The 25,300-nt window shown below is 43.7% G+C and overlaps 1 protein-coding gene and 1 non-coding gene across 2 annotated transcripts in view; one reads left to right on the top strand and one right to left on the bottom strand.

Annotated features, from left to right (window-relative positions):
• The window catches only part of RBM20 (RNA binding motif protein 20), a 176,042-nt gene that overhangs the window by 18,558 nt on the left and 132,184 nt on the right, over positions 1-25,300 (top strand). The gene's annotated exons all lie outside the window — the stretch shown is intronic.
• On the bottom strand, positions 23,280-23,386 carry LOC139022253 (U6 spliceosomal RNA). The gene has a single exon (XR_011473636.1). It is a non-coding gene; the product is annotated as a U6 spliceosomal RNA (small nuclear RNA).

Raw genomic sequence — 25,300 nt, 5'->3', positions numbered from 1 at the left:
AGACCCAGACAAACCTATGATATTTTAATCTGGATATGTAATACTGTGCCTAAATTTCTGACATAAGTAGGGGAGAGAAAATTATGTGCAAAGTGTATATTGTAAGTCAGGATAGACTGGGGATAAAGGCATTTTCTTGAGCACATCACTACTTGTTTGCAAAAGAAATTTCCATTGTCCAAAATGTAGGGACTTAAATTAGATAGTTTCAATTAAAATCCTTTTCATGGATTTTTAAATGAAGGCCCCTGAGATTTGAGAGATTTTTTAAAATTGAAGTCAGCATGAAAATATACCTTATGGTGGGAATGTAAAAATCGTACCAGCTATATGGAGAGGAATTTGGAAATATCTAGCAAACGTACACGTGCATTACTTTTTTAACCAAACAATTCTTTTTATGAGATCTACCCCAAGACACACAGGCGAAAATAAGAAAAGACATATGTACAAGGCTTTCCATGGTGGCATTATTTGGGATAGAAGACTAGAAACAACCCCATATCCTTCAATAATTGAAGGAACCATGGGACACGCATACAATGGGATTCTAGGTAGCCATAAAAAAGAAGGGGATGATCTCCATAGTATACTGTTCAATGAAAAAAGCAGGGTGCAAAAAAAAAAAAGTTTTCTTTTATCTGAGAAACACATATGTATTTGCTTATAATGAGATAAATGGAAGAGCAAACCAATAAAAATGATTACCTGTACAGGGAAATGGATGGATGGGTTGTACTAGAAGTTGAATTTTTCTGAATGTATTTTGTTGTGTAGACTTACCTTTGGAACCCTATGGATGTTTTTCTTAACTATAAACAAACTTTAATTAAGACAAAAAAGAATCCCCCCAAATCAAGAACAAAATGAAGCAAATTTATGTTTCAAGTTGCTATTTAACCACACAGAAAATTATTTCAGATAACTTTAAAACATAATTATTTGATTATATAACCATAGCAGAATTTAGCTTAAGGTCAAAACAAATTCCAAATAAGTCTTAAGCTGTTTACAATAACATTGTTAGTAATAATATTGATATTACTATTCTGAATTGATTATATATACTTATATGTATGTGTATGTATAAATTATGTGAAAATCATCAGAAACCAATATTTTTAGCACATAAAAAAGACACAGTAATTTTATAATCAAAGATGTTAAGTAAAAATCCTGTAATCCTAAATTTGAATTAGAAATTTCAGCATGAACTCCTGAAATATTTTCTCTTTAACAAATGAAAAAGCATTTCCTAACTCTGTCCACTGAAAAGCATAGAAGTAATGACTAGCAGTAGCCACTAGCACCTGTAATGTCCAGATTGTGGCCTCTAAAAACAATTTCCCACTAAAAGGAACTAAGATTCCTCAGGCAAATGGCTGATTCCAGGTCTGGAACAGGAAATGTACAGCATGAGTTGGAATAGTTTGTATCAGAAAGTAAAGAATCTATCAAAGACCACGTTGTCCTGTCAAAGGACTCAGGAGCCAAGTTGAAGGGCCCCCCAGTGTCCAAATATGGGACAGTTGAGCATTAAAAAAAGTAACTATAATGGATTGACATACATGAAACATATTACAATGTGTAAAATTCAGTGGTCCCCACTGGAAGATGCCAGGGAACCAACTCATCCTGAAAACTGGTCAAGAGAGAGAAAGAATCAGGCATTTCTTTCTGTCTTTCTTATTGGTTACCTTAGGGTAATTGTTGATGAGGAGAAGTTCTTTTTTATAGAAGAATTCTATCTAATAAATACAGAGGGGATTATAGAAATGGAACATCACCACTTTGCATCCCCTTGTGAAATAATGAGTTTAGACAACGTAGTGATTAAATGGTTGCTGAAACATTAGCTGGAACTGATGGGAGACTTCTTATTTTATTTTTTCTTTTATAAATTTAAATTCTTTATTGTTTAAAGTATTACATGAGTCTCCTTTTTCCCCCATTCACCTCTCCCCAGCTCTTCCCACCCCCCAGCACATACCCTCACTCCGCTACTGTCTATGTCCACTGGTTATGCTCATTTGCATGCATACAAGTCCTTTGTTTGATCCCCCCCCCCCCCCCCCCCCCCCCCCCCCCCCCCCGCCGCCTTCCCTCATAGGTTGGACAGTCGGTTTGAAGCTTCTATGTCTCTGGTTTGATGGGAGACTTTCCTTTTTTTTTTGTGATACTGTTTTTCTTTTTAAAAAAATATTTTTATTTATTTCAGAGAGAAAGGGAGAGGGAGAGAGATAGAAACATCAATGATGAGAGGGGACTCATTGATTGGCTGCCTCCTGCATGCCCCCTCCTGGGGATCGAGCCCACAACCTGGGCATTTGCCCTTGACCGAATCGAACCGGGACCCTTCCGTCCCCAGGCTGATGCTCTATCCACTGAGCCAAACCAGCTAGGGTGATGGGAGACTTTTTAATGGATGGATCAGGCTGATGATTTTCAAAGCCACTAATCAATCTTTTCTTTAAAAAAATGTTTTTATTGATTTTAGAGGGAGAGGAAGGGTGTGGAAGAGAGAGATAGAAACATCAGTCGGCTGCCTCCCACATGCACCCTGACCTGGGATTGAACCTGAAACCTGGGCATGTGCCCTGACTGAGAATCAAACTGGCGACTTCTCAGTGCATGAGACGACGCTCAACCAACTGAGCCATACCGGCCAGGGCAGCCACTAATCAATCTTAACGTCACAGAAAAGAAAGACTCCAGGATCATGTGCCTATTGAGCTGATGTAGTGGGAAGTACATAGCACTGTCAGAAATAGAACCCGAATCTTTGCCAGGCTCAAGTAGTAACTACCAGTTTATAGAAAATACAGGGGTAAGAGGAACATGTCAAAACAACCATGGAGGTAAAAATCAACCAGCTGGACTGTGGGACATTCTTCAGGTCAGAAGACTTGGTTTCCTTAGTAAGAATAAGAACACCAAGAGACGTTATCTACAGATTTTTAAATACTTAACAACAAAATGCAGTCTGTAATCCTTGTTTGGATCCTAGCTCAAAAAACGAAGTAATAAAAAAATGATGAGACCAGTTAAGATATTTGAACACACTGGATATTGAGGCTAAATAATTATAAAATTATTTATTCATGTATTTATTTAAATTTTTTTAATTGATGAGAGAGAGAGAGAGGAGAGAGAGAGAGAGAAACATTGATTTGTTGTTCCATTTATTTATGCATTCAGTGGTTGGTTCTTGTACGTGCCCTGACTGGGGATCAAATCTGCAACCTTGGCATATCAGGATGATGCTCCAGGCTTAGCTACTTAGTCAGGGCTGTTTATTTATTTATTGATTGTTGTGATACTGATACTGTGATTATGTTAAAATTTTAAAAAGTTACTCTTTTTAGAACTATATATTAAAGTATTTATAGATCAAATGATGTATCTGGAATTGCTTCAAAATAATAGTGTGGAGGGTGAGAATGAGCAGCAGGTATACAAAATTGATCAATAGTTAATAATTATTGAACCTGGGTGATGGGTAAATGAGACTTAATTATACTGTTCTCTCTGCTTTTGTATAGTTAGAAAATGCCCAAAATAAAAGTAAAAAAATAAAACCCACCAGCTCAGTCAGTGGCCAGTCCTGATTTTATTTGTCCCTGAATTTAATTTTGGGCTGCGGAGTATACTCTTGAAATCACCTGGGTAGCGGTTAGAAGAGCTAGGATGCTAGCTCACAAAGTCCAAAGCTCATGGTCCTTCCACCTTACTCTGTAGAATTTATGTCTTTCTTTGGCTCAGGCTATTGTGGGATTGTTTAGATTGCGGGTTTATAGGGTTTCACAAGCAGCTGTCATATAAACATGGGAAAACAGGAGCAAAGCAAAACAAGAACCAAAACACCAGAATTTTCCTCTGAGGGAAGGAAAATCGCCCAGGTGAAAGGCAAGAGGTGGAAAGACTACACACCTCCCATCTTGGCCTGGCTGGGCCTTGCCTGCTGCACACCTTCGGTTTGGGATTGAGACCTGGGTTAAAGCAATATGCTCTGTCACTTCCTAGCTATGTGCCCTTATGTTTTGTGCCTTGGCTTCTTCAACCAACCTTTCTGGTTGTTGGGAGGATTTCACAATATTTCATGTTGTTGTTGTTTCAGTCTAATGACTAAGAATTCCTAAGAATCCCAGAGCTGGGCTGGGAATTATGTGTTTGGAAGTGCTTTATGGACACCCTCTTTGTATGTCTCCACCCATCCCAGCCTCACTTTTTCTGGCAGGTTAAGGTGGAGTTAGTCATTAGACTGAAACAACAACAACATGAAAAGAGAGACACACTTCGCCAAATTCCTAAGAATCCCAGAGCCGGGCTGGGAATTATGTGTTTGGAAGTGCTTTATGGACACCCTCTTCTCCTCCCACCCTAGCCCATTTTCCAGCACTTTCTGCAGGACCTGGGGGGGATGGGGAGGAAGCCTTACCTAAATTTGGGAACTACTGTTTTGCCCTCAGCACTCTAAGGGCCATCATTCTTCCAACTGGCCACATTTTTATTTTGTTCTGTGGCCTGATGACCAAGAGCAGCCAGAAGAAGATCCTTCTTACTAGTAGGTGGGTCCATAGAAAAGTCCAGCTGGATGGCTGGAGGCCAACTTTCACTTCACCATCTTTGCAATTGGGAGGAAAAGGTCAAGTTGTCTTTTCTGAAGGAAGCACCACGCTGTCTCCCTTCTACCCTGTTTACCTCCTAGAGCCATAGCCCACTCCCCCACCTTTCCTCATTAAACATCATAACACACAGAGTTCCATTCTGCAGTGTAGACCTTTTTTTAAAAAAATATATCTTATTGATTTTTTACAGAGAGGAAGGGAGAGGGATAGAGAGTCAGAAATATCGATGAGAGAGAAACATCGATCAGCTGCCTCCTGCACATCCACTACTGGGGATGTGCCCACAACCAAGGTACATGCCCTTGACTGGAATTGAACCTGGGACCCTTCAGTCCGCAGGCTGACACTCTATCCACTGAGCCAAACCGGTCAGGGCAGTGTAGACCTTTCTTTTCACGAGCCCTTTAAGGGTTCCTGGCCAGTGCCCTTGGTTGAGTCACTTGGTCACCTGGGAAGGGTCCAGGAGCCATACCTTGTGTCCTTTGATCTTGGGTGTCTGGCTCACTTTCCCCCACTGCATGTGGCCCGCCCACTTGCCAGGGCTTGGGTGTGAGGAAGCCTCTGGCCTGGGACAGCTCAGCCAGAGGGAGCCCTGATTTACGGACTGTCCATATTTAACCGAGGCCGCAGCACTTTTATTAATAGAACATGCTGCATTTCCTTTTTATAAAAATACGAAGATCACTGCACTCAGGAAAATGCCTGGTGACTTTCTGTCTTTAGTGCCTGTTCATCACCAGGCTAAAATTAAAAGTGAAGTCAGGCCCTTCTTGAGTCTATTTTTAACCGAGTTTAGCATATGAATGTGAACGTGAAGGCTTTCTTTAGATCTCCCTTAACTCAATTACTTACTTATGCCAAGCATGCCGCCTGGAATCCTGAGCTGTGGCTGGGTCTACCTAGAGTGGGAGGCCCACAGGAAAGTTAGGGACAGCTTGCCATATCCCCTGCTGCCTGGGTTTGTATGTCTCCACCCATCCCAGCCTCACTTTTTCTGGAAGGTTAAGGTGGAGTTAGTCATTAGACTGAAACAACAACAACAACACAAAAATCGCACACAAGGGCAACCAACCACCCAATCAACCAACCACCCAATCAACCAACCAACCAGTCAACCAACCAACCTATGGCCTTCTGTGAAGCTTAGATATAAATAGTCTCTAATTGGTACATAGTTTTCAAGGGGCTCCGATTCAGAAGCAGCCACTTGGGTAGAAGGTGAGGCACTGGGTTTCAGGGGAGACTTTGTCACTCCACTGAGACTTGGGACAACAGGTGGAGGGAGGGAGCGGGAAAGACGTAAGGAGTGTCATTCCTGTCCAGAGAGTTCGCGGTGAGTGATGAGAGTGTTAGGGGAAACTTTCAGAAACCCTCTTAAATTCCCTCTTTGAAATCTGTTTAAAGTCTCTGTTCTTTGAGGCCTGTGAAGGGAGGGGAGGGCAGAGGGCAGAGTTGATCCTAAATCTTAAGATTCTTGGGCCTAAAGTTTCACTTGAAGGCAGGGACTGACAGAGGCTCTTTTTAGAACTTCTTCCTAGGGCAGTTCCCTGTAGACATTTTTCAAGGAAAACATTTTTTTAATAATAAAAAAAGCCTGTTAATCATAGTAAGTCCTGGCCCTTGTTTTGTGCTTTTGAAAAGTGATTTTGAAAGTGGTATTTTATGTGAAAAATATTGACAGCTCATTCCAGTTGTGTCATTTTTCTTTGCACTTTTACGTGAATGTCTGTTCTGCTCCTGTTGTCCTTTAAGGCATTGTCATTTTTAAGCATTTTTTAATGCATTTTATTTATTTCTTTTTTAATTTTTTATTGATTAAAGTATTACAAACATGTCCTTATCCCTCCATTGTCCCCTCATCTCCCCAGTCCTGCCCTCACCCCCTGTTGTCTGCGTCCATTGCTTATCCTTATATGCATGCATACAAGTCCTTTGGTTGATCTCTCCCCCTTACCCCTACCCTCCCCTATCTTCCCTCTTTTAAGCATTTTTTTTTTTTGGTATGGAAGCAAAGCTGTCATTGAGGATAAGCAGAAGATTAATTTAAAATGCCAATTATTCTGGCTAATCTGCTGATGGTGAGGTTGTTTATGGCTGGAAAACTTTTTAAAAAAATTGATTTCAGAGAGGAAGGAAGTGGGAGAGAGAGATAGAAACATCAGTGATGACAGAATCGTTGATCAGCTGCCTCCTGCACGCCCCCTACTGAAGACTGAGCCTTCAACCTGAGCATATTCCCTGACTGGGAGTCCAATCGTGACCTACTGGTTCATAGGTTGATGCTCAACCACTGAGCCACACTGGCCAGGCATGGCTAGAGAACTTAGAAACTGTTTCTAGGCAGAGGGGAACATGAGGAAGGTGTGTGTGTGTGTGTGCATGGTAAGGTCGATATTTGACTTTTGGGGACTAGGAATGATATCTATAATAATAAAAGCGTAACATGCTAATTAGATTGGACAGCCGGACGACCTTCCGGACGACCTTCTGGATGAAGCTGAGGGCAGCCGTCGCAGCTGTGAGGGCCGAGCCCCTTGCACGAATTTCGTGCATTGGGCCTCTAGTGTAAACAATAAGCTCTTTCCATATACATATTAATTGCATTTTCTGTTAAAAGCAATCAAAATGAAGTATGATGTGGTTATAGGCCACTATCCTCTGTCTGAAAATCTCCAGTGGGTTTTTGTCTGCAGCTCAACAAACCACTTACATGCTTTAATGATCTTTCCAATAAAACTTTGGATTTGATTACATCATTTTTTGGCTCAGACATTGTTTTCAATTCTGAAAACATTGCACCCTTACTTGGTTGCAGTAAAAATTTAAAAAAAACTTTATTGTTGAAAATATTACATATGTTCCCCTTTCCCCCATTGACCCCTTCTAGCCGCCCCCCCCCCCCGGGCCTTGACCACCCTATTGTCTGTGTCCATGGGTTATGCATATATATACTAGTATGTATACAAGTTCTTTGGTTGGTCACTTCCCACCCGCCTGCCCTCCCTCCCCCACCTTCCCTCTGAGATCCTGCAGTCTGTTCTATGATTGCAGTAAATTTTAAGGTACTGCCTCTCCCAGCCAGACTGATATTTGGGGCTGTGTCCAGTTGGTAAAGCTAGGGGTGGGGACTGAAAGATGCTAGGGACATTGTGAATGGACAAACAAACCCCTGATAATCAGAGTTTTGAATTCAAAATAAGATGCTATTTCTTTGAAGCCATTCAATTTCACCCTATTTCATTGTTCAGATATTTTGTCTTGGTTTTTACCTTGACTCAGTTTTACTCCCTTAGTGAGTCTAAGGATTCATCTCTTTCAGGTTCACCTTGTTGGGTGGTCCCTGATAAGGAGAACATTTTTGCTTGTGTTTTTCTTATCTCAACTTGACCCCTTGGGGAGTCCAAGGAGTCCACATCTTGGATTTCAGGGTGAATCTAAGAAATAGATGTCTCTTTCTCAGGGACTGTTGAGTGACACCTGGCACAGATAGTAGATAAGGAAGTGGAGAATGTGGCACGTCCTTAAATTGTCTTCTGAGGTGAGATCCGAGCCTAAATTTCTCATGACTGGACTCTGACAAGCCCCTTCCATTGCCTTTGCTTCTTTCACTGTCATTAGGGTTTGCAGGATTGAGGTTAGGCCTGGAATCCCCAGTGTTCCTCTCAGCTGGAGTTCCTTGCTGCTGGTGCTGTTTCCACCTGCCAGCATGATCCTCCTCCTTCCCGGCATGTGGGAACCTGGCTCAGAGGACACTAGAACCACCCTTGTTGCAGGTTTTCTTCTGAAAATACGGCTTATTCTCATAAATCCTTTAAGACATACTTCCTTTCTCCAGGTTTTGTTTATAGCAGCTCTAAAACACAAAGGGACATTTCTGAAAGAAAAAATAATGACCAATAATCTCTTCATCAGACTCAATAATTTGCCTATTTTGTCTTCATTCCTTTTATGTTTGGCCACACGCATATATTTTGAAATAGTACACGCAACTTTATATTGATTTTTCCACTTAATATATTGTAAAAAATTTTTCCGCTACATCATCTTCATAATTTAATTTACCATGACTGCTTGATATTCCACTGAGCTGATCTACCAAAATTTATCTAATTATTCATCAACTGATGAACATTATGATTTCAGTTTTTCCTCTTATGAATGCTACACTAATGGATCTCTTCATACATGTAGCTTTGGAATTTCTTCCAGGAATGGGATTACTGGGTCAAAGGGTATGAATAGTTTTATTGCTTTTGACATATTTGCCCCATTGCCTTAAAATAAAGTTGTACCAGTTTTCAGAGTTAGCAGTAATTTGTGAGGATAGGAGTTTAACTATGATAATTTTGAGAGTTTCATGAAAGGATATGAAAACCGCTTTCTCTGGGTTTGAATCCCAGCTTTGCCACTTGCCACTTACCGGCTGTGTGACCTTGGGAAAGTTATCTAACCATCCTGAGCCTCAGTTACTGCCTTTGTAAAATGGAGCTAGCCATAGTACCCCCCTTAGGAATGAGTTAGTTAATATTTGTATAGTGCCTCGGACAGTGGCTATGCAAGTATTTTGCACTGTTTTTATTTTTGTTGTTGCTAAACACATCTCTCTAGTTCACAATGGAAAAAAAAAGAAATAGTGGCTTTTAAAGTATTTTTACATGTTTATTGACAGTATTTCTAAGACACTCCTTTTAAATCTTTTTTTTTTTCCTCTTTGGAAAGATGAATTCTAAATGTTAATTTATAGAACATCCCTTCTGGTGGAGTTACTCATGTTATTTAGGACTCCTTCCTTAAACTTTTAAAACAGAGAGCCCTTATCCATGTCAGCTGCCCAAAGGTGCAGAGCTGACAGCTGCTCATCTCTGAGGAGTTCCAGGGCTTACAGGCGGCCTCCTCCTCAGGCAGGGGTGTAGCAAACACGTGGGTAAGTTGGGGTCTGTTAATGCAAAATCTCAGTTGCTTCCCAGGGGCGCAGAGGACCCTCCTGGCTGCGTTCCCGGCGCGTAGAGCGGACTCTCCAGCTCCGCGGTGATGCCCGGGACCTGCGGGTGGGGGCAGTGGTGAGGCTGCGGGCGGGCGGGCGAGGCGGACCCGTGCTCCCTGATGGCTCCATCAGCTTTCCTCTCTGTAATCCTGGTTGTTTCCGCTGACTCTCTGAATAATTCAATCCTTACGTGCGGTTAAAAACTAGAAACCTGAGGAATCTCCGCCAGCCTGGCTCAGGGGAGCCTCCTGGGCGCCCTGTGCCCCCCGCGCTAGGACCCTGCGTCCTGCCCCGCGAAGACCCCCTACCCTGGCGGCTGCTGCCCTCTCGGACCCTCCGAGCTCTCGGGTCATCGGGAAAGCCCCTGCCAGTGCGCTGCGCTGGGCAGCTTCCCCAGGGATCTTCCCGGAGGGAGGGTGGGAGGGCGGGAGGGCGCGGGGCGTGGACGCTGCCCCGCTAGGTTCTCCCTCACCCTCGGAGCTGCTCCCTTGGCAGCCTCTGCCCCCTGCGCGGGGCCTTTTCCAGGCCCGGGCGGTCACAGCGGCCCGGAGATGATTGGGGAGAGCGGCTCCTTTCTCTGGGAGTGACAATACCCTCAACATCCTGGGACCCGAACCTTCGGGGTTTTTCCAATAAATGCTTAGGACGCGTTTCTTACAGGAAAAACCCCCCATGGACCCACTGTCCAGAGGTAGCTGCTGTTCGGAAAGTCCCCTTTCCTTTTTTCCTACATAAATTACCCCCCCCCCCCCCGTTTTAATTGTATGATAATGTTCCATTTTGAAGTTCGCTTATGTCACAACATTATTTTACAAACATACATACTGGCTGCATAATATTTTATTTTTAATTTTTTAAAACTTGATTTGAGAGAGAGAGGAAGGGTGGGGGAGGGAAAGAGAGAGAGAGAAGACACTGACTTGTTCCACTTATTTATGCATTTATTGGTTGCTTCTTGTATGTGCCCTGACCCGAGATTGAACCCTCAACCTTGTCTTATCAGGATGATGCTCTAGCGGTTAGAGTCTAACCAACTGAGCTACCCGGCCAGGGCTGTGTCTAATTTGTATTAAGTATATATAGCCATTCCCCTGTTGTATATTTAGGTGGTTGGTTTTTCTTAAAAAATAATTCTGTGGTAAACATCTTCTTGCATAAACTTGTTCCATATGAGGTTATAGTCTCATTATTATAATTCTTTCGGGGGACGGGGGAGTGTGGGGATATTTTAAATTTCTATATCTCTCTCTGTCTCTCTTTCTTTCTCTCAGGCCAAGGCTGAAGGTGAGGAGAGTAATCCATTTATTTTCAACTCCCTGCCTTTTAAAAAAATATATATTTTTATTGATTTCAGAGAGAAAGGGAGAGGGTGGGAAAGATAGAAACATCAATGATCGCCGAAACCGGTTTGGCTCAGTGGATAGAGCATCGGCCTGCGGACTGAAGGGTCCCAGGTTCGATTCCGGTCAAGGGCATGTACCTGGGTTGCGGGCACATCCCCAGTAGGAGATGTGCAGGAGGCAGCTGGTCAATGTTTCTCTCTCATCGATGTTTCTAACTCTCTATCTCTCTCCCTTCCTTTCTGTAAAAAATCAATAATATATATATATATTATATATATATATATATATTATATATATAATATATATATATATATAAAGAAACATCAATGATGAGAGAGAATCATTTATCGGCTGCCTCCTGCACGCCCCACACTGGGGATCGAGTCCTCAACCCAGGCATGTGCCCTGACCAGGAATCAAACTGTTACCTTGTGGTTCATAGGTCAACGCTCAACCACTGAGCCAGGCTGGCTGGGCTGCCTTTTTTTTGTTTTTGTTTTTGTTAATCCTCATCCAAGGATATTTTTTCCATTGGCTTTTTTTTTTTTTTTTTTTTTTTAAGAGAGAGTGGAAGAGAGGGAAGGAGGAGGGGGCGGGGAGAGGGAGAGAAACATCGATGTGAGAGACACATTGATTGGTTGCCTCCCATACGCACCCCTATAGGGGTCAGGAATCAAACCTTCAACCCAGGTAGGTGTTCTTGACCAGGAATTGAAACTGTGACCTTTGGTGCATGGGCCCAGGCTCTATCCACTGAGCCAAACCAGCTAGGGAGGGTTGAGGTGATTTGAGAGGTTACCCTGGGTCAGTGTGTTTACGGTATAGCGCTACCTGACATTGTCATGGCTTCATAACTCATGGACATACCTTTTTGGCGTGTCTTCCTTTTTGAGGAGAATGAGTCCACTTGGAGAGGCTTTGCCTGTGCAGTTTGAGGAAGTGTCTTTCTGGGCAGGGACTGGACCTGACTTCGTGTTTTAGACACCCCACCCCCTGTTACCCTTTATATTGCAATTAAGTGTTAGGGTTGTGGCCTGGAGAGAGAGGCAACATTTCAGTTCCTTGGTGTATAAGGTGGAAGGGAAAGCATACAAAAGTCACTTATTAGTTATTATTAATTACTAGAAGCCCAGTGCACAGGTCGGGGCCAATTGGAGCCCATTGGGCCAGGCGGTAGGGGGGTAGGGGGGAGGGGAGGAAGCCGTGGGTGGTTGGCTTGGCCCCGCCTCCTGGTTGAACTCCCGGTCAAAGGGACAATTTGCATATTAGCCTTTTATTATATAAGATTAGTCTGCAGATGTACAGTATTGGAAAGGCTGGGCTTTAGTAACAAGTAACCTGTGTAGGATAGTATTCATGTTTGAATTGTTCACAGTCCTTTCTTAAGTTCTGCAAAATCCATTAGAAAACCTGAAACTGTCCAGGCCACTATTCTGTGCCTCATGTTCCTGGGACTTTGCTTGCAGCAACAGTGAGCTCTTCAATCCAAGGCTGCTGTCTTTACCCTCCTATGTTTGAGTGAGAGCAGGATTTCACTGTCCTGCAGTATAAACAAGTTCTGAATATCTCCTTAGCATTATTCTCAATTCCCAGGCCATTTCCAGATGACAGGCAGACCTGAGTTATGTAACCTGTAGCTGGACATGTGTGTCAAGCTCTATAATGTCTTCCAAGTCTTTGTGGATCACTTAGAAGCTCACTGGATTAATAGTGTTGAAGCTTTTTAATCCAAATAATTTTAATTGCATTAGGAAGCCTGCATTTTAACAAGCCAGTAGTAGGTGTAGGCATTAAGATTGATGCTGCTTAAATCTCTGAGAGCAGATACACGGTCTGTTATTTTTGAGGATGTTGATGGACTGTATTCTTTAGACTTTCTTGAGATCATTCGGTCCTCTCAGAAATGATTTAACTATCTCAAATAATTACTTTAAATACTTAATATAAGCCAGTAACTTGAGGGTTCTCCCACCAGAGGATATGCCTATTTTATATGGCTGTGTGTGTGTGTGTGTGTGTGTGCGCGCGCGCACGTCACCTCTTTGCTTGTAGAGGATAGAAATATCTCACAAACTGCCCTCAAGGAGCTTGCAACCTAGTTGTGGGGATAAGACAAATACAGTTGAATGTTTCCAGTCAGGATATACTCCTACAGTCACAGTGTATTGCTGAACAATGATAATGCTCTAAGTGCCGACCTTAGGCGAATGGTCTGGAAGGAGAAGACCCGTGGGGCCTCAGTGTTTGCGGAAGACTCATGGAGAGGGTGGGATTGGAAGGGCCTTGAAGGAATGAGTAGGTTTGGGATCAAGGGAAGTGAAGTTATTGAAGTTATACCCTGAAAAGACAGGTGGAAAAAAGAAGAGAGCCTGGCCTGGCCTGGTGGCTCAGTAGGTTAGAGCATCATCCCACACACCAAAAGCTTGTGGGTTCGATTCCTGGTCAGGATGTGTATGGGAGGAGGCAACTGCTCGATGTTTCTCTCTCCCTCTCCCTTCCTCTCTTTCTAAAAACCAATAAAAACATATCCTCCGGTGAGGATTAAATAAATAAAAAGAAGAAGAAGAGTGCCTGGTTAGGAGAATTGTGTTTGTTGAATTGTGGTGGGTAAAAGGTTAGATAGGGTCTCGGTTTGGAAGGAGCCCAAAGTCAAGAAGAGTGGCTGATCTTTGAAACCACTTCCACAACCGTCATCATCATCAACAGCCTATTATTAGCAGCTAACCTTTATTGTGCGCTTGCAACATGGTTCTAAGGGCTTTTTTTTTTCATCCTCCAACAACTTTATGAAACAGATAATCATTATATCCTTGTTAGAGCAGAGGCACTGAGACATGAAGAAGTTAAGTCACTTCCAGCTGGTATGCGGCAAAGTTGGGGTTCAGGCAGCCTAGCGTCAGCGTCTGTGTTCTTACGAGCTTTAGTAAGAGGGGAGAGCTCCTGATGCGCCTTGCAGGTCCCCCTTGGGTTCTGGAGCCCCGCCTGTCAGGTCAGACAGAACTGGGCTCATATTCTGGCTCTCCCACTAACGATGACCTTGAAAGTTATTTCTCTGAACCCCCATTTTATTCTTTGTGAAAAAAGAGATAATAATAATGCTTCAGGGTTGCTGGGGGATTAAGTGAAATAATATATGCAAATCCCCTAGCAGAATGCGAAGTAGGGAGGAGGAAGCAGGCAGGAAAATGGTAGTTGCTGTGGGCTTCTGTTTCTCACAATACCCAGGGCCATAGAGGGATCTGTGAGAAAGAGAAGGAATGAGGGTAAGACATAATTCAGGTAGATCTTATTTGGTGTCACTTTGCAATAGTAATTAGCCAACACAGATGCCGGATGCTGGATTCCTCCTTCCGGAGCATCCCAAGAATGGACTGTGAGCCCCGGATGTGATTCCGCATTGCTCCAAGAACTGACTGCATTTCTCTTTGTCCTCTAAAACGTGGAGGGTGAAACCAGGATGTTGCCACTGCACGGCGCTCGGCACAGGCTCCGGTGCCAGTCATGCATTCCAGAGGCTGAATCGGGACTGCTGCAGTGACCAGGCTCCTTGCCTGCTGCTTCCTGCTTCCTGCCCACAGATAATTGTCCTGCATCTCAGAGAGGAAAATCAGATGTTGGAAAGGAGCTTATTTAATTGTCTGTAAAGTTCAACAGTGCATGGAATATTTATAACTAAGACAAAGACATTTAAACAAAACATTAAGAAGAAAATCAATGGAAGAAAAACTGTGCTCTAACATGAAACGCTAATTAGAAATATGACTGTCAGAATTTATGGAGAAACAGCACTCAGTGGGCTTCTCACACTTGGGTTTCTGCACATTTCAAACTGTTCACTTGGTAGTTTTTGTCTGTGTGACATTCTGTGGTTATAGGCGTTGTAACGTTACTTCCTTCAAGAATTTCAAAAGCCACAGTGCAATGTATCTACAAAGAAGAACAATTTCTAGTCCCTTTCTGATGATCAGTCTACTTGTTCTGATAAACCTATTTGTACTTGTTTCTGTGTCCTTGGTAGAATTCAATTTGGCTTCCTGGGAACCATCAAATATTCTCTGTGGCTCTTAATCCAATATTGGTGTTGAAATTTGAGGATGTAAGAAGCTGTAAGGAAAAATAAAATTAAATAAATATGTAGTGTATCTGAAAATGTGAAAATTGTATTGAAATTCCAGAGTCACTGTAGAAGTTTTCAGTTTCAAATAAGGCTAGAGTCAGATCGCTACTCGCAGGTCTGTTTGGTGCTAAGTGGTATTTTGGAAAAACTGGAGTGTTGCCCACTCTTTCATTTTCCAAAATAACTTTTCAAATTGCTTTGCTTAATGTAAAAGGGGTTTGCATCCTCCAGAGTCTGCTGCTTCCCAAACACCAGGGACACTTCATTCCTAATTCATTCAAGTAAAAGAAGTATTTATTGAGCACCTACTATGTGCGAGGTGCTGACTTAGGTGCTGAGTGATGAATAGAACAGATGTGATCCTTATGGGTGGAGCCTACAGTCTAGTGGAGAAAACAAACATAAACCAAAATACATATAGATAACTATAAAAACATGCATTGAGATAAATAAGAAGAAGAAAAAGAAAGGATTTCTTTCCATCCAAGGCAGGGGAATAGAGCTATGGGAATACTGAAAAGTTTACTCATACAAAATAGAATCCTATTCAAACAAACAAACAAACAAACAAACAAAAACCACACACACACACACACACACACACACACCAAAGAGCAAAGATGAAAAGTGATTATGCAAAAAAGTGTGTAGGTTTCAAGGAAGTTAAATACTTCAAGTTGACATTAGTTATCCAGTGAAGTGTCACTAAATGGAATTCTGTTTCAGGACACAGAACCTGGTTCCTTGGCTATGCTGAGACCATGAACAGTGACTCTTCTCACAGTTTGGTCGCTTTAGTTAAAGCCACATCATACCCACTGCAGTGTCACTCCTGAGTCAGGGTCACTGTGAACACGTCTGATCAGGGGACTGCTCCCTCGTTGCTCATCCTGGAAAGATGCAGTTCGGTTCTGGGAAGCATCCTTGAGTGTGCAGGCCAGCGGGTCCGGGGTTCTCCCCTCTGCCCTGCGGCTGCTCCTTTGGTCAGTGAGCTTGGCTTCCCTGAGATTTCAAATATGAAGGGGTTGAGCCTGACAACCTTAAAGAGTGTTTCTAGGTTCAAATTGCATTTCAGAAGAGAGGGACAGCAGGAGAACGTTTGGGGTAGAACCACTTCATATTTGTTAATGAACAAAATTAACTAACAAAATAGAAACAGACTCCTAGGTACAGAAGATAGACTGACAGCTAGCTGTCTGAGGGGAGGTGTTTGGGGGCCTGGGTGTAAAAGGTGAAGGAATGAAACAAAAACAACAACAACAACAACTCATAGACAATAGTATGGTGATTACTAGAGGGAAAGGGGGTTAGGAGGATGGAGGAGGGAGAGGGCAAAGGGAGGACAAATGGTGATGGAAGGAGACTTGATTTAGGGTGGTGAACATAAAATACAATATACAGATGACGTGTTATACACCTGAACCTATATAATTTTATTAACCAATGTCACCCTATAAATTTAACAAAAAAAATATCCGTTGGCCAGCATGGCTCAGTGGTTGAGCTTTGACCTATGAACCAAGAGGTCATAGTTTGATTCCAGGTCAGGGCACATGCTCAGGTTGCGGGCTCCATCCCATCAGGACTTGTAGGAGGCAGCCAGTCAATGATTCCCTCATCATGTATGTTTCTATCTCTCTCTCCCTCTCCCTTCCTATGTGAAATAAAAAAAATAAATATTAAAAAAAGTTAAAAAAAAAAGGGACAACATATTCATGGTACAGTAGAAGGCACACTGGGCCTGGAATCTGAAAGCTCCAGGCTCAGCAATACCACTGACTCCTGGAATGATTCGATTTATGATACTCAAGGCCCAGAGCACAGATGAGCTCCTGTGGGGCTGCCACTGTGGTCAGAGACAAGGAGGTTTCATAGTGGGTAAGCGGGCAGGTTCGAGGTTCAACTCCAGGACACTCCACTAGGTAGCAGTGTGCACTCCGGCAGGACATTTGCCCTTCTCGAGCCTCAGTTTTCTCATCTATAAAATGGAGCCTCCGTGTCTCATCTGTAAACACTCCTCTTTTCCTCCAGGGTTGGAGCAGGGATGGGGGCTAAGGTGGTTAGCACAGTACCTGGCACATAGCACGCTGTCATTTTTCTTGTTAAGTTGCTATGGCTTCTGTTATTGTAGTTCTTTCAGGTGGGCACGTCATGTGTAACCCCCTATGTCTTGGTGTCCTGCTCATGGTTTTGAAAGTCCATTGTGCTCTGTGAACCCTCAGATGGTCTCCAAGGGCGAGGTGGGAGGACTGAGCCGGTGGATGCAGAGGGCTGGAGGTCTGTCTGTCTGCAGCTTGGCTGTTTCTGAGGGAGGGCTTGGCCGCAGCGGGAACGCAGGTCTGTCTTCCTCCGGCCCTGACAGACTGAGGCACATGCACACACACTTCCATCCAGGCAGACGGGCCAGCCCACAGATGGCCACAGAGTCAGGCATTTGGTGACTGTCATTCACAGCTCCTGCCCTGTCATGCCAGAGGCAGCCAAGGGCACCTCGGACTTTTTTTCATCTCTACACAGACCCTGCCCCCTTTCAGCCTCCAATAGGAGGACACCCCTGTTTTAAGTGTCTTGAAAAACAATGATCTAGACTTTAAAAATAAAACCCAGAAACTGTGAGTGGAGGGTTTAGAGGCGGGCACCTGTTGTCATGCAGGCTGCCCGGAGGGAAAGCCATTAGTTTGCTTGGCAAAGCCACTGGAATGTTTTTGGTGGGGGCAGAAGCCCGGGAGTGGGTGGTGGGTTTGCTCCCTGGGTGTGTTGCCTCCTTCCCAGCAGATGGGGCTGAAGGAATTTCCTGAGGGAGGAGGGACGGCCCAGCCAGGGAAGGCCCCGGGGCTGTTTTCCTGTCCAGATGTCCCATTCATAAAAACCCTCCTCCTCCTTCTCCAGATGGCACTGGCCACTGCCCGCTTTCCCCCACCTCAGGGGTTCATTTCTCTCCGAGTGGGGGGTGGGGGGAGCAAAGCTAAAAGGGTGGCAGGAGCCTCCCTCTCGCAGCTCCATCGTGTTACCACTCACCTGGCTCCCTTGATGGATGGCCTCGGCCTTGCTGGGTCGCATGTTCAGCTGTGAGCCAGGATCTGCCAAGGGTGTTTGGCCAGCGCTGGGACTCACCCAGAGGGTGAGCCAGCCTGGGCTCCGGGTCACAGCGACGGCTCACCTGGGGGCTGGGAGCAGTGGATGCCTGGGGGAGGCTGACCCACCTTCCATGGCTTGGCTTGGTGGGAACTTGCTCTTCCCTCCAGCTTGACCCCCTTAGACTGGGGTGCTCAGTAAGGCTGGGGGAGACAGGTGTTTCCTAGGGGTCAATTTGCCCAGCTGCTCCTTGCAGGGGAGAGCTGCGCTCCCATTCTCACTTCCTGATCCCCCTGTGTGCTCCCGGCCTGGCCCCATTCCCTTTGCTCCTCTTTTCTTTCCACTTCTTTCTCATAATCTCGGTCTCTGTTCTCTCTATTCTGGCAAAACTGTAGACGTGATTTGCTAAAACTCATGAAAAATCTTGACTTCGTGTGGCATGTCTGTTTGGGGCAGTTGCTTGATGGAAGAGGCAGGGGTAGCTTTCCTCACATTCCTAGCTGACCACGCAGGGCAGTGAATGAAGAAGGGACACGTCTACGGAAGGCATTTCCCTCCTTGGTCAGGGCTGCATGAGGAGCTGTGGACAGAACCGGTCCTGTGTCCTCAGAGGCACTATCTCCCTCTGCTGTCAGACCCGTCTCCTCTGCTGTGGGTGGGCACAAACCTCCCTGGCAGACTCTTCCAGGAAAATCCTGGGTCCACCTATCTCTTAGGGCTCGTGTAGGCTTTGAGAGACCCCAGGGGAGACTTAGACGTCCAAGCTCACCCTTCTCTGTGGTACCTGCAGTACAGGGATCCCCATGCTATACCATATATATATTCTTAATTGATGTCTCTACAGAGAGGAAGAGAAAGGGACAGAGAGCTAGAAACATTGATGAGAGAGAAACATCGATCAGCTGCCTCCTGCACAACCCCCACCGGAGATGTTCCCGCAACCAAGGTACATGCCCTTGACCGGAATCGAACCCGGGACCCTCCAGTCCGCAGGCCGACGCTCCATCCACTGAGCCAAACTGGCCAGGGCAATGTACTGTATTTTTTAAAGGGAGTGTTGGTTAAAGCAAGGAATCCCCTCTGCTAATCCTGTCTGCCATCAGGTCCCGGGCATGGAGTGTCAGTGACGCTGGACTTATTTTCACAGTTGCCTTTTTTTTCCTTTTCTTTTTCTTTCTTTTTTTTTTTTTAAAGATAAGGATTATTATTTTTTTTTTCCACAGTTGCCTTTAAGCCCCATAAAGACCAACTTTGAAAGGTGATACTGGCCTCGACACGGCTGCTGCCGCTCCCGCAACCTCAGACCCCACTGAGGGGTTTCATCACAGTTCTTTTTAACTTGTTATTTTGAAATAATTTCAGACCTACAGAAAAATGGCAAAAATAGCACAGAGAGTTCCTGTGTGCTTGTCACTCAGCTTCCCCTAGTGTTAACGTCCTGCATAACCTCGATACATGTATCAAAACCAAGAAAGGAATATTGGTGCAATGCTAGTCACCAAATACAGATATGTTCATTTTTATTTTTTGGATTTTGGCAGTTATTCCATAAGTGCTTCTTCTTTTTTTTTTTTTTTTTTTGAATTTTTTTATTGCTTAAAGCATTACAAAGGGTATTACATATGTGCTTCTTTTTTCTATTCCAGGATGCAATCCAGGATCCCACATGACATTTAGTTGTCACATTTTTATAGTCTTGTTGTTCAGTGTATGACAATTCAATCTTTTCTTGTCTTTCATGACCTTGTCTTTTTTTAAATTCTCACCAGACGATATTTTTTCCCATTGATTTTTAGAGAGAGTGGAAGAGAAGAGAGAGAGACACCGATGTGAGAGAGACACATTGATCAGTTGCCTTCATCACACTCCTGACTTAGGGCTGGGGGAAAAACCTGCCACCCAGGTACCTGCCCTTGACCGGGATTCGAACCCTTGACCCTTTGGTGTGCTGGCTGATGCTCTACCACTGAGCCACACTGGCCAGGGTGACCTTGACACTTTGGAAGAGTACTGGCTAGTTATTTTTTTTTTAAACACAAGACCCTTCAACTTCTTTTGTCAAAGGCCAGATAATAAATATTTTCGGCTTTGCAGGCCATATGGTCTCTGTTGCAGCAACTCAGCTTTATGCTGAAGCATGAAAACAACCTTAGATAATATGTAAATGAATGGGTGTGACTATGTTCCAGTATAACTTCACATATGAAAATGGGCAGAGGTCCAGATTGGCCCTCGAGCTGTAGTTTTGCAACCCCTGCTGTAAAAAGACTGTAGATTTCCTCTGATACGTTCTTATGACCAGATTGAACTTATGCATTTTTAAAATAAGAGTCCCACAGAAGGGACATGCCATGTCAGTGCATCACTTAATCGCTTGGTATTAACCAAGGTGGTATTAACTGTAAAGGTAAAGGTTGATTTTCTCTCCCTGTGGGATTAAGAATCTCTCCAGGGAGATCCTGTAAGGTTATGCAAATATCTTGTTTCTCCTGAAACTCCTGCCTGCTAATTTGAGCTCCTCTTGGAGCTTGCCTGTAGCAGTTACTGCTGTGGTTCTGATGCTGAATTTCTGTTTCACTCTTGTCTTCTACATTTATTAACTGGAATTCTCTTCTAAAGAAGAGCTGCTCTTTCTTCCCCATTAATTTGTTTATATCAGTAAAAACTCATAGATATTTTTTCAGTTTTTGGATTAGGATATTCACCATTTTTGAGGTGGCTGCCAAATACCCCTCTTTTGGACTTTGGTCTCATTTAACACTTGACCACTTTCTTGATTTCATAGTTGGCTTTCGTTTACTTGTGGGCATCAGGTGGCCTCAGACCTCATAGGTCGCTCTTCATTAACTTGTTAATGGAAGAAGGCAGTTATCTTTCAGCCCGAGCACTGGCCAAGCTTACACGCGCCATCTACCACGCAGGTGGCTGAGTTGCAGTGGGAGGCCAGCCTCAGGGCGGTTGGAGCCTGTTGGGTGCTGGGTAATTGATTTCCATGAATCTTGTTGGGTGGAGGAGGAGTTTGTAGTATTTTCGGGTACATGCCAGGTCAGGTTTGAATTGTGAGTGTCATCTAACACTCACAATTGCTCTCAAGAGCTCCTTTTTTATTCTGTTTGTTGGGAGACGTTAAGGGTAAAAACCTGACTTAGGTGCAGAGTTTAAAGTGAATAGGATTTCATTGCTTTTGTAGGCACATTTCTAGATAAAAGTAAAATGTCAACTTAAATGGCTCCATTAGAAAGCCAAACAGGCTTCCAAAATATGAGCCATCTGATCTGTTTTTAAACACAAAATTCGCGTGTTGAGTCAGCTTTCTGAAGTAGCAGAAACTTCTAGTACTCCCCATAATTAAAATGATTGCTTTAGTAACCGCATGGAATATTAGGTGAACAGCCAATGAGTGTGACTCTTACATTTTTGTTCGCCCTTTAAATGATTTCAGGAAGTGTGCTTTCCATAGGGCTTTCTGATGGTGATGGAAGAGAGAAAAATCAGAGCATGAACTGTGACTAAGAACAGGGCTGTATCCCTCACTTTGAAAGATTTTTTAACTAATTCATTTTTGGGGGAAGGGTGAGTAAACTTACTCAGCCTTTAAAGAAATTCATAGAAAGAATTTTCCCAGACTCTCAGTTAAGGAAACACACACACACACACACACCCCAAAAAGAATAGAATTATCATTTGCCGAAGACATTGTTAAAATCAGAAAAAAGAAGGGGGAGCTTCTGATCTTGCTCTGTTACAGAATTCACTGACAGAGCCTCATAAATTGCAGCTTAATTTGCACCTTCTTTAGGGTAGGAATGTGTGTGCTACGGAGGGAGTCCTGTGGCAGTTCAGACAGGCTCCCACTGGTCACTGAGAAGCTGCATTCAAAACTTGGCACGCTTTTCTTTTTTTTATTTATTTATTTTTTTATTTTTATTTTTTATTTTTTTTATTTTTCGCTTAAAGTATTACAAAGGGTATTACATAAGTGTCCTTTTTTCCCCCCCCACCCTTGACAAACCCCTACCCTCCCTTACCCCCCAGTGTCTTATGTCCATTAGTTATGCTTATATGCATGCATACAAGTCCTTCGGTTGATCTCTTACTCCCCTCCCTCCTGCCCCCCAACTCTCTCTGGCCTTCCCACTGCAGTTTGACAATCAGTTTGAGGCAGCTCTGCCTCTGTATCTATTATTGTTCAAAAGTTTGTAATGGTCTTTATTATCCATGAATGAGTGAGATCATGTGGTATTTTTCCTTCATTGACTGGCTTGTTTCACTTAGCATAATGCTCTCCAGTTCCATCCATGATGTTGCAAATGGTAGGAGTTCCTTCTTTTTAACAGCAGCATAGTATTCCATCGTGTAGATGTACCACAGTTTTCTAATCCCCATTCATCTACTGATGGGCACTTAGGCTGTTTCCAGATCTTAGCTATGGTGAATTGTGCTGCTATGAACATCTGGGTGCATATATCCTTTCTGATTGGTGTTTCTGGTTTCTTGGGATATATTCCTAGAAGTGGGATCACAGGGTCAAATGGGAGTTCCATTTCCAATTTTTTGAGGAACCTCCATACTGCCTTCCATAGTGGCTGCACCAGTCTGCATTCCCACCAGCAGTGCACAAGTGTTCCTTTTTCTCCACATCCTCTCCAGCACTTGTCGTTTGTTGATTTGTTGATGATGGCCATTCTGACAGGTGTGAGATGGTACCTCATTGTTGTTTTGATTTGCATCTCTCGGATGATTAGTGACTTTGAGCATGTTTTCATATGTCTCTTGGCTTTCTGAATGTCCTCTTTTGAAAGGTGTCTATTTAGATCCTTTGCCCATTTTTTGATTGGATTGTTTATCTTCTTTTTGTTAAGTTGTATGAGTTCCCTATAAATTTTGGAGATTAAGCCCTTATCAGATATGACGTTGGCAAATATGTTTTCCCACGAGGTGGGTTTTCTTGTTGTTTTGTTGATGGTTTCTTTTGCTGTGCAGAAGCTTTTTATTTTGATGTAGTCCCATTTGTTCATTTTCTCTTTAGTTTCAACTGCCCTAGGAGCTGTATCAGTGAAGAAATTGTTTTGGCATATGTCTGAGATTTTGTTGCCTTTGTATTCTTCTAGAATTTTTATGGTTTCCTGTCGAAAAATATGGAACGCTTCACGAATTTGCGTGTCATCCTTGCGCAGGGGCCATGCTAATCTTCTCTGTATCGTTCCAATTTTAGTATATGTGCTGCCGAAGCGAGCACCAAAACTTGGCACGCTTTTCTATGAACATTTTCATCTCTCCTGAGATGTCGAATTGGATGAGAAGCCGAGCTACTGGTACTTAAAAATAAATTATAAAAGGGAACCACAGGCGTTCACTATGTGTTCATTTCACTCTCTGTGCAGCAGCCAATAAAGCCCATGCTTAAGACCCTGGCTGGGCAGTTCACTTGGTTAGGGCATCATCCCATTATATCAAGGTTGCGGTTTGATCCCCAGTCATAGCACATACAGGAAGCAACCAATGAATGTATAAATAAATGGAACAACAAACCACAAGCCTCTCTCTCTCTCTCTTTCTTCCTCCCTCTCTCTAAGATAAATTAAAAAATAATAAAGTCCCATGCTTGAGTGAGCTGGAGATCTCTTGAACTTAGGGCCACCAAAAGAATCACTCCACCCATGTAATATGAACGAGACAGGTAGAGAACGATGGTGTCATATCTGGATGATTGTGGTAGATCCTGACATCTTGAGAAGTGAGTGGATTCCCAAGGTCTAGTTTTAGCACAGGTTCCTGGGTCTGCCTCTGAGAGACCCACATGCTGGAAATGACGTGAAGACTGGGTTTGCTTTGTAAAAGGAGGCCATTGGACCAGCTGTTGGTTTTGGGGGAAAAAACATTGTGTGGGCCCTTGCTGTTCCGCCTGGATTTGTGATCGTGTTGGAAGCTCGGCACTTTCCCACGTAACCTTACAGAGTCATTGTCATCATGTCCTTGGCGGGCATTTCATTCCATCAAGTGCACAGCGCATTTCATGTAACTGTTGGAGGCCTGGGAGATAAGAGTGGAAAAGGGCCCTGTGCCCTTCTGAGCGGTGGGTGATCTATTTTCGACTTGGAGACTGGTGACAAATTTGTCTTCTGTCAGGTCAAACTCGCAGGACCTTCTTGTTTTCTGTTCTTCTGTTGACAGCTGTGTCCGTGTTCAGAATGGTCATAGGGTAGCTGGAAGATAGCTCTGGCATTTAAACACCTAGATAGGAAAGGGTGGTGGAATGTTTTTTTTCTTCCCTTTGCTATTTTGGGCAGCAAGTCCCTAGTAGTCCATAGTGAGAAGTGAAGAAGTGAGGAGAGCCCTTTGGGAGGGTGGGCAGGAAAAGACGCCCAACTTCTGGTGTGGAAGGCACAGAGGGAGCGGTATTTCTACCACTGGTGGGTTTCAGTACCCACAGAGGAATGGCTGGAAGGAGGATGGAAAATAAAGTTTGGATGTGAGCTAGCCTTGGGTGGAGAGAGGGTATGGAGAAGAAAAAGGCAGTTTTTAAAATTAAATTGCTATAAAATAAAACTCATGCACTGAAAATTGCATTTCTATCATACTTTTATACAATGTAAGGTCTTTGTTGTTGTTCATCCTCACCAGAGGATATTTTTCCATTGACCTTTTAGAGAGAGTGGAAGAGAGAGGGAAAGACAGAGTGAAACATCAATGTGAGAGAAACACATTGATTGGTTGCCTCCTGCACACGCCTGGACCAGGGCCCAGGCCTGGGAGGAGCCTGTAACCAAGGGACATGCCCTTGACCACGATTGAACCTGGGACCCTTTGGTTTGCAGGCAGACCAAAGCCAAACCGGCTAGGGCATAAGATCTTTGCTTTAAAAACATAATGGTGCGGTCTGACCTGGTGGGAGAACATTCTAGAGACCCCGTTAATCCTCAGCAGTGCTTGAGACAAATGGGAGTAGAACTTAGTTTAAGTGCCAAATCCCAGCGTCTTGCATCCACATATGTTAGCCATTGAGCTTTGACAAGTTCTTTATTGTTCTCACCTGCAAAATGAAGCCAGCACTACCTGCCTGCCTCACAGGGCTGTTCCGAGTGTCCAAGGTACAATGTTATGCTACATTGGCAGGGATGTTTAGATATTTTGTAAAACCTGTACTGGAAAC

This window comes from Myotis yumanensis, unplaced genomic scaffold, assembly GCF_028538775.1.
Source record: "Myotis yumanensis isolate MYYU_CA2020_CCGP unplaced genomic scaffold, mMyoYum1.0.hap1 SCAF_13, whole genome shotgun sequence".
NCBI classification, from domain to species: Eukaryota; Metazoa; Chordata; class Mammalia; order Chiroptera; family Vespertilionidae; genus Myotis; species Myotis yumanensis.
The sequence above is the reverse complement of the archived record's forward strand: the minus strand, read 5'-3'. Positions and strand labels throughout refer to the sequence as shown.